Source organism: Pteropus medius, unplaced genomic scaffold (genome assembly GCF_902729225.1).
Source record: "Pteropus medius unplaced genomic scaffold, Ma_sr-lr_union100, whole genome shotgun sequence".
Taxonomy (NCBI): domain Eukaryota; kingdom Metazoa; phylum Chordata; class Mammalia; order Chiroptera; family Pteropodidae; genus Pteropus; species Pteropus medius.
The window spans coordinates 5,320,912-5,331,176 of record NW_024352787.1 but is presented as its reverse complement, the minus strand read 5'-3'; the positions used below and the strand labels follow the sequence as shown (position 1 = coordinate 5,331,176).

At 35.2% G+C, this 10,265-nt stretch overlaps 1 pseudogene; it reads left to right on the top strand.

Annotated features, from left to right (window-relative positions):
* The first annotated feature begins 298 nt into the window (after positions 1 to 298).
* On the top strand, positions 299 to 10,024 carry LOC120591436 (uncharacterized; annotated as a pseudogene).
* The last annotated feature ends 241 nt before the right edge of the window (positions 10,025 to 10,265 follow it).

Here is a 10,265-nt window from a genome sequence, read left to right as displayed (position 1 = left end):
AAAAATAAAGCTCAAGGCAAATGAAAAACACATACAATCAGAGACCCAATCCTATATTTCTCACATTACAGAATCTCCATTAATGTTGGCTACTTCTAGATTTAGGTTAAGTTCTTCTAGTGATTAGTGGCACCTAGTGTCACTTCTTGATATAACAAACAAGAAGTTTAAAACATATTTTCTTTGTTTTATCATTTTAAGAAAATATTAAATTGTTATGAAAAGAACAGAAATTATGGGTTCATTGGCCACATTGAAATGCTAATAATTAAATCAGTTAAAGTCTCTTAAAATAGTGATGGGGGAAACAACACAACATAACGAAGGACTAATGGTCTGTACATTCATAGTCCAACTGGCCCCCAACTGGACATTGGATAACAAATTTTCAGAAACAGGTCTTCGTATTTTTATCAGAGTTCATCACATCAAAGAATTTAAGACACTTCTCAAACTGCACAAAGAAATTATAAACAGCAATCATTCCAGTGTGGGACCAGATGATATCACTCACTGGAGAGTAGGAAAAAGGATGTATTACAAACATTTAGTTCAAAAGCACATTAAAAATTAACCTAATTCATTTCATAGCTTAGTTTAAATCTTTCAACTCTAAATCTTGATTGATCATTCACTTTATTAACCTCTCAGTATTTGTTGGCACAGTTTTTGGTATCGTTCCACCTAAAGTTCAGGTTTTAATTAAATCTGTTAAAGTCAATCTGAGGTTTATTTTTCAGATGTATTTACTTGTTCTTTGATTGGTTGAATAAGTAACTTTTGGAGATAGTCGGCTCTACCAGCGCTTTGGGTAGGTTAAGAATATTCCCAAAAGAGCTCTGCTCTGGTAACCATAGCCCTAGGTTCTGATCCAGCTCATATTATCCCTAGGAACTTAGGTCATACGTGAGTGCAGGTTTCTATCATCTCACTTTAAAAATGAATCAGGAAATGTATAGCTCCTTAAAATCACGTTGTTATTATAATGCTGTATCATACCACTGCTTTGTAATAGTACGTTATTTCAATGCTATATTATTAATATTTTCTAGTCAATCGTGCATTTGAATCTTAGAAGTTACAAAAGTAATAGAATATTTTTCTCTAGGAGATTTTAATCCAGATAGAAAGTTTGAGAATTATCACGGGAACAGGAATCAAAGATAGAAGGAAATTGTTAATTGTTCAGAAAAAATGGCAAAAATGAAAATACTGATACATGTTTTCTAAGAAGATGGACATCTAAATACACATAGTACTAAACTTATTTCAGACCTAAAGGAAAATGTTCTGCTAGCTATTGTCACTGGAGTTTAAAACTTGGTTGTTTGTTCTTTTTTTTTTTTCTTGTAATTTTAGGGATGTAAAGTCAATAAGGCAAATTATTACATGCTATTTAAAGGGTTGGAATTCATTATTTTAAAAGATATTTTACTAACTTACTATTGCTATATGACATTTGAATTGTTAATAGTTTATATGTATCACTACAATATATAGAATAGATACTTTATATGTATCACTACAATATATAGAATAGATATTTTAAGTAATTTTAAATTGATAAAATACTATATTTGTTTTTACTACGTTGTGTATTATGAATTTCACTAAAATATTTTTGTAACAGAACAAAATACCCTTTCTACATTATTCTTTTTTCAACAGTAAAATAAAATACAAAAGCATTCATCTTTTCTACAATGTATCACTCACCTAAATCCTTAAAAAACATAGTATTGAAGAGCCTGGATGAACATTATTTTGATTTTATAATCTTGATTTTTAAATCTTGAGGTAAAAGGCACAGCTTTAGAAATAAGTGATTTTAAACATTACATAAGCAAAGCAGTTAAACCCAAAGACAACAATTAACAGTTCTTAAAGATGTTTTATGATAAAAGTTATGTCACATTTGTTTAAAATATAGTTTTCTAGGTTCCCATTTCAGACCTGCTTAAACAGAATCTTCAGGAAAAAGGTCTGAAATTTTTGTTTTGTAAAATGTACCTTCTGGAGACTATTCATGTTAACTCGTGAAACATAGCTCTAATTCAACTATAAAATCTAACATAGAATGTAACATTAAAAGACAAATAATAATCTCTGCTAATCTAAACTTTATTTTTTTTTTCCTCTGTAAGAGGGTAATGATAGTTGTATTTAAGTAATGATGGGGCGGTAAGCATTAAATCAGTATATATAAAATACCTAGTACACTGTCTGGGACCAAGTAAGAGCTTAGATAATGTCAGCTGTGACTACTGCTTATCATCACCATAATCATCATCACAGTGATTTCGATTCTTGTAGTTTATTTATTTAAGAAAAAATTATTCACAATAGAAAAGTGCTATAGTTATTACAGCCATAGAGAAATTAACTGTCGGACAAAAATAAGTCGTACCCATATTTCATATTTGTTTTCATAAATCTTAAAATTACTTTTTCAAAGTTATTTTTTATTGTTTTTTGTTTTTTACTTCAAAGAGTTCTACCACCACCTTGTGGCAAAATGACTGTAGAGCAAACATAATTTGCCAGCCTATTCCTTAATTATCACGGAATAAAAAATGATTAATACAAGTGAGGAAACAAATGCAATTCTATAAATATTGACCAATAGGTGTAAATAAATGAATGAATGAACAAATAAATACCTAAGTAGAGAAGTAAAGTTTGGAAATATAATTCTAACTTGAGAAGTGCAAATCTTTCAGAGGCAGGAAGCTGCCAAGTTACTGTGATATCAGGTGTGCAAGTTGCCCCTAGCTCTCAGAGAACCCGGTGAATACCTGTAATGCAAATTTTGAAAAGTCAGCACTGTCTGGGCATTAAATGTCCACGTTAGAGGCAACTCCCACCATATCTCAGACTCACCTTAGCTAGGACATTAGACGAGTGTGTAAGCCAAATTATGCTCACTATAGCATATTTGTAGATCTATGCATTACCCAATCTACTTTCCTAAAATCATTTTATAAGCGTGTTTTTTCAAATCCTTTCAGAGAAATAGCTGAGATGAATTTCACATGGAATCTCACCTTTCTCCCTCCCCTTCTCATTCTGACAATTTTCAAAATGATGGGATAATTGATTTTGTATCTCAGCACAACTTTCATAAAATTTTTATATTTCAATTTTATTGTTCAAAATGAATATACAAAAATCAAACACTTATATAATCTACCATTAATGTGAAATACACTAATATTTCTTTTTTGTCAACTTTCACCAGGTCAAATGTAGATTTTACTGCTTATCAACATTTTTCTGACCAGATGAAATTAATTTTAAAAGGCCATTTGGTACAAAATAATTTAGTAAATGCTTCTGAGCATTTCCTAATTTTTTTCTTTAATAAAACTTCTCTGAACCCACCTTGACATTTCCTATTTAATTTTCACCCATCAGTATCCAATTATCACTCTATTAACATGTACACTAATAATAGCTTCCTTCATTAGCTTTGCCTTGCTAATAATTAAGATCACCCATGAATGTGGGGATAGGGAGAGGAACATTTCCTAATATAGAGTTTTCTAAATTTAGAGATCCATGATAGCCATAAAACAATGTAATTTGAAAAAATTTTTCCTGTTTTTTAAAAAAAATCCTTAAAAATAGAATATAGAAAGATTAATCCTAACAAGAACATAAAACCTTTTGACTATTGTATTTGATAATGAGATGATATAAGGCTTTAACAAAGCTTATTTATTACTCAATGATTATTAAAAACATTCTAAATATAATGCACCAAGTCATGCATGTATATTGATCAAAAATGTTCTTTGGAAACATGATTTTTAATGAGTTTCTCGGGCAAGGACAAGAAAAAATACTATGGGAAGAATTCTAATGCAAAATAGCAACTGCTATACTTCAGAGTTAACTCTGTAAGTGGTATCACTCCTCTGCTACTAATTCTTTCTCTCCTTGACAATTAATACTTAACACAGTATGACTATCCCCAGATCTTCATCTGAGTCTGAAAAAGCAAAAATTGTAATAAGAGTTTATTTACTTCTACTTAATGAGGTTTTACTTTCCCATTTTTTTCTTCCCTCTACTCACCACCAAACTTTATGCTCTGTTAAAGTGAATTTCATGAACACAGTGAAGGATTTGTATGTGAGAACCTGCACATCTCACTGTTACCTTTTAAACAGATCTGTGATTTTTGAACATCACAACTTGGTGTTCTGAACATCCCAATTCTAATGTGTGAAAAAGGGTGTTTCCCACCACCAAGAAATTCTCTGGACACAAACTGGGTGTCCTGCATTCAATTCAATTCTGACACTATCTACCCAGAGTCCACAGGTTAGGGCTCAGTCCTACAGGACTAAGCTCCAGCTACATCCCATCCCCACCCCCCACACACACTTCAGATGCTAATTGCAAGCCCAGGTGTCATCTGTACTGACCCATCAGCTGTAGATCAGAAGTTCCAACAAATCTTAACTTCAGGTTCGATTAATTTGCTAGAGCGGCTCATAGAACTCAGAAAACCTTTCATTCAATATATCACTAGTTTATTATAAAATGATATGACTCAGGAACAGCAAGATGAAAAAGATGCATAGGACAAAGTATGAGGAAAGGGTGAGGAGCATCCATGCTCCCTCCAGTTGTGCCAATTTCCCCAAATCTCCATGTGTTCACCACATGAAAGCTCTTGGAACACATCCTTTTGGGTTTTTATAGAGGCTCCATTATATAGGCATGATTGATTAAATCATTGGCCATTGGTGATTTTTAATTATTTTTTCTATTACAGTTGACAGTTAATGTTATATTAGTTTCAGATATACAGCATAGTGGTTCGACATTTCTATAACTTATGAAGCAATTGCCTGAGAAGAATAGTATCCAGCTAGTACCATACATAGTTATTTCAATATTTTTTTCTGGCTTTATTGAAATATAATAGACAATAAGTTGCTCATGTTTACATTGTACAATTCAATGAATTTTTTAAATTATAGTTAGCATATAGTAATATACCAGTTTCAGTTGTACAGCATAGTGATCAGAGATTGACATAACTCACAAAGCAATCACCCCATTAAATATAGTAATCTTTTCCCCTTACATATTTATTACAATATTATTAATTATTTTCCTTATGCTACACTTTATATCTCCATGTCTATTTTGTAACTTTCCATTTGTACTTAATCCTTTTGCCCCTTTTTGCCATCCCCTCAACCCACCTCCCATCTAGTAGCCCTCAAAATATTCTCTGTATCTATGAGTTTATTTCCATTTTTTGTTGTTATTTATTTTGTTCTTTAGATTCCTCATGTACGTGAAATCATGCAATATTTGTCTTTATCTGACTTACTTCATTCAGCACAATACCCTCTGGGTACATTAAGGCAATATCTTTTTCCAACTCCTTCCTTTTAGTCTGCATGTGTCTTTTAATCTGAAGTGAGTCTCTTGTAGGCAGCACATGTAGGGGTCTTGTTTTCTTATCCATTCAGCCACTCTGTCTTTTGGTTGGAGCACTTAATTCTTTTTCCATTTGAGGTACTCGTTGATAGGAATGTAGTTATTATCATTCTTTATTCCTGGTTTCGATACGTGTATTTTCTTCTTAAAGAAATCCGTCCAACATTTCCTTTAAAACTGGCTTGGTGTTGATAAATTCCTTTATCTTATTTTTGTCTGGGAAGCTCTTTATTTGTTCTTTGACTCTAAACAATAGCTTTGCTGAATAAAAATATTCTTGATTGTAGATCCTGGGTTTTCATAATGTTGAATATTTTCAGCCAAACCCTTCTGTCCTGCATAATTTCTTTTGAGAAGTCAGCTGCCAATCTTATGGATGCTCCCTTGTAGGTAACTATCTGCTTTTCTCTTGCTGCTTTTAAGATTCTCTCTTTGTACTTAACTTTTGGCATTTAATTATAATATGTCTTGTTGTGGGCCTCTTTTGGTTCATCTTTTTTGAGACTCTGAGCTTCCCAAGGTTTTATGTCTATTTCTTTTACCAGGTGAGGGAAGTTTTCCATGATCATTTCTTCAAATAGCTCTTCAACTTCTTGTTTTCCTTTAAGTACCCCTATGGCAAGGATATTTTTTCATTTAATTGTGTCCCATAGGTTCCTTAAATTATTATTCTAGCTTTAGCTTCCTTTTTCTTGCTTCCCATACTCCATATCTGTGGTTCAATCCTCTTATGCACTCTGTCGATTTCCTCTAATATATTTTCATCTCAGATAATGTATTCTTTATTTCTGACTGGTTCCCTTTTATAATTTCCATTTCCATTTTCATGTTTTTTTTTTTTTATCTCTTTGTTAAAGTTCTCACTGAATTCATCTACATTCCCCTAAATTCATTGAGCATCTTTATAACAAGTGTTTTGAACTCTGCATCTGTTAGATTGCTTGACTATTATTCCTGGATCTCTGTTCGGTTTTCTTATATGGTTTCTGCTTCTTTGTCTCCCCATTTTGGCTGTCTTTCTGTGCTAAGCAAAGCTCCTAAGTCTCCCGGTCTTATTAAAGTGGCTTTGTGTAGTAGGTGTCCAGTGGCACAGTCCTGAGAGGCGTTCAGCTGCATGCCAAATTTAGCTCAAGCCTGCGCCCCTCCGGGGCCACCTGTTAAGATTCAGCAAGGAACCCACAGATGCTATGTTTATAATTGCCTCAAGAGTCCACACTAGGAACCAAGACCAGCTGCCACCAGTATGAGTGTTGGTGGTGCTCAGCAAAGAGCACCTGACTTGCCAAGGACAGACAGGATGTGGCTTGGGTGGGGCCTCGAGTTGGGGGAGGCGGAGTTTCAGGGAATTCTCTGGGTTGAGTGACTTATGTTATCCAGTTTGATGACGTCTTGATTACAGCGGTGCCTTGTCCTCACACCAGGAGAGGGAACGGCTCAACAGAGGAACAATGGATACTGCCGACACTTCTATACAGAGCAAGTCTCGGCTTGGCCTTCATTCTGTCAACTCAGTGTCGCCTTGTAAGTCCCTGGTGCAGCTGACCCGGCACTGGTGCTGAGAGCGAGCAGGTCCGTCACTGTGAAAGTCTACTCATGGAAATGCGCCTTTTAAGAGGTGTCTGCAGCTGCCACTGCCACAGCTTCCATCCCACTCAGCTGCTCAGACTGGGCAGCCTCGCTTCTTTGCTTCATCCTACCTTCTACTGTTGCAAGTTGGTTTATTATTTATCTCCCTAGTTGTAGTGCTTCTGTTCATCTAGATCCCAGGTGACTTTGCTTGCTCTTTGCTCCACATTTCTGTCACAACTTTGATTTGATCACAAGAGGGATGAACAAAGCCTCTATCATCTATGTCATTTTTTCCCATCTCACAATATTTTTGACTATATTCTCTATGCTGTACTTTGCATCCCTGTAACTATTTTGTAACTACTAATTTGTACTTCTTAATCCCTTCACCCTTTTCACCCAGCCCCACAACACCTCTCCCATTGGCAACTCTAAGGTTGTTCTCTGTATCTATGAGTCTGTTTCTGTTTTATTTGTTCATTTATTCTATTTTTCAGATTCCACATATAAGTGAAATCGTATGGTATTTGTCTTTCTCTGTTTGACTTATTTTACTTAGCATAATACCCTTTAGGTCCATCCATGTTTTTGCAAAGGGTAAGATTTCATTCTTATTTATGGCTGAATAATAGTCCATTGTATATATGTACCACAGTGTATTCATTCAAAGACACATTGGTGATTGAACTCAATCTCCAGCTGCTCTCCCCTCCTCAGAGGTCTGGGGGTGAAACAGAAAGTTCCAACCTTCTAATCATATAGTTGTCTCCACTAGCAAACAGTCCCCATCCTCAAGTATTTTCCCAAAAGTCACCTTATTAATATAACAAAAGACACTTTATCTCTTATCTCTTAGGAAATTATAAGGGTTTTAGAAACTCTATGCCAGGCACTGGGTTGAAGAGAAAACATATATCATGTTCACCAAAATAGCTTTTCAACATTAGTTTAGATTGTGAACTCTATGAGGAAAGATAACTTGATTGAGTCGATCAGGTTTTTGACTCCATAGTTTACAGGTAAAACTACCCCTGAATTGTGATGTTAATGCCACCTGGTTCAATTTCTCTGTAAAGTGACATCCACTTCACAATCCCACAACTTGTACATAGTTTGCTGCAATATTGTGACAGGTGTTTGTAAACAGGAAATAGTAAGGGTAACATTTTAATGCAAAATTTTATTGAGATAATGTTTAAGTGCCTAATAGCTCTGGCTCCCAGTTATCTCTGTTGTGTCCAGAATAACCAGACCCAACTTGAGTGCTCTTAACCAGGAGACAGTTTATTAGCCAGCGGCTGTCCTTGCAAAGGAGCAGCCTCGAAATGCCAAGATACAAGGTTTTTAAGCCCCAAATCCCATTCCTCATTCTGTCTTAAACACAAAGGTCCATCTTTCTCCTATTCACTACCTGTCAACCCACTGGTCAGGTGTGCAAGCGGGAAGTACAGAAGCAGAAAGCTTGTGTTAGAATGTTATGTTCCTATGGGTGATTGCCTATGTTCCCATGGGCAATAGCCAGTGTTCCCATGGGCGATGGCCAAACAGTAATTTTCAGCTTATATACAATTGATTATTTTTCATGCCATGCAAGCAAGCAGGGTTACACAGGCTAAAATTGGCAGTTAGCGTATGAGCTCATTGTTACAAGTTTCATGATTAACAGAATGTGGTTAGGGGTTCCAGAAACTAGGCCTAAGTTATAGACTTCTTTTGTCCAGTTTCAGGTTTTAATTATTCTTTAACCCTTTCATATTTCAGCGGGCTATTACAATCTCAGTTTCTTGTATATAAATTGTGTCTAAGTGAGATAATATAATTTTAATAAATAATTACAAAACTGGACATGAGCTCCCAAGCTGAAAAACAAAAACAGAAAAAACCTTCCCAAGTAGCAGCCAGAACTTCCAAGCAGGACATAGGAAGTCTCCTCTGGGGAATCTGAGTATCCCAAAAGGAAAGCTCTAATGACACCAACATCAGGACTTCCACAAGGAAATGTCCCGGTCAGATCAGCGAAGACCACAGTGAAAGAGCCTCATCTGTACTCAGAGATTTCATTTGTACCACTCTTAAATATGAGCAAATACACAAGCAGCAAAACAAGCAAGAAAAAAAGAGAAAACATGAATTAAGCAGAAAGGAAGAAAATCATAAAACTAGCATAAATACCCTCAGAGCAATAAGGATACTGGTAGCATTCACAAACTAAAATGGATATTTTGAAAAAGTAACATTCAAAGACCTAATAGTAGTACTTTTGAAAGTCAAAATTATGATAGCAGAAATTAAAAATTCTTTGGGATATAAAGCTAACAGTTGTCCTGTAAGGTACAGTAAAAAAACAAATGAATGAAACATAGTCAGAAAAGCAATAAAGGATACAGTCCAGGAGATCTGATAGTAATTTCCGAAAGAGAAAAAAGAACAGAGAGGGGATAAAGTTATGAACAAAATAATTTGCAAAAGATTACCAGACCTGGGTGTACATAGCCGCCACTACTCTCTCATGCCAGTGCCACCTCCAGCTTGCTGAGCTCCAGACAAATGAGGAGGGTGTAAATATGGAGGTCTCTATATCATGGCTCTACAAAGCTGACTGCTCGCAAATTGGCCAGTGGTAAAGCACCAAGGAAGCAAGTGACTACAAAAGCCACTCCATGAGTGCGCCCTCTACTGAGGGGTGAAGAAAGCTCATTGTTGCTGACCTAGTGCTATGGCACTCTGTGAAAATAGACATTTTCAGAAATCCACCAAACTTCTGATTCACAAACTTCCCTTCCAGTGTCTGGTTTGAGAAATTGCTCAGGACTTCAAAACAGAACTGTGCTTCCAGAGTGCAGCTACTGGTGCTTTGCAGGAGGCAAGTGAGGCCCATTTGGTTGGCCTTTTTGAAGATACCGACTTATATACTATCCATGCCAAGCGTGTAACAATTATGCCAAAAGATATCCAATTACCATACCAAGTACGTGTGCTTAAGGATCCACTATGATGGAAAAAATTTCATTCTAAAAAAAAAAGTTACATCTGAAATTTATATAATTGCATTAATCAATGTTACCCCAATAAACTTAATTTAAAAAAAATGTTTTCTTCCTCAGAATGGTAGGTATTTTTTTCCATGGGGTCAACAGGTACCTCAATATAGGACTACAGGTGAAAAAATAGGGGGCAGAAATCAGTTTTGACAGTTTTTTCTTTTTCATTTGTTTGCGAATTTTTAATATAAATGC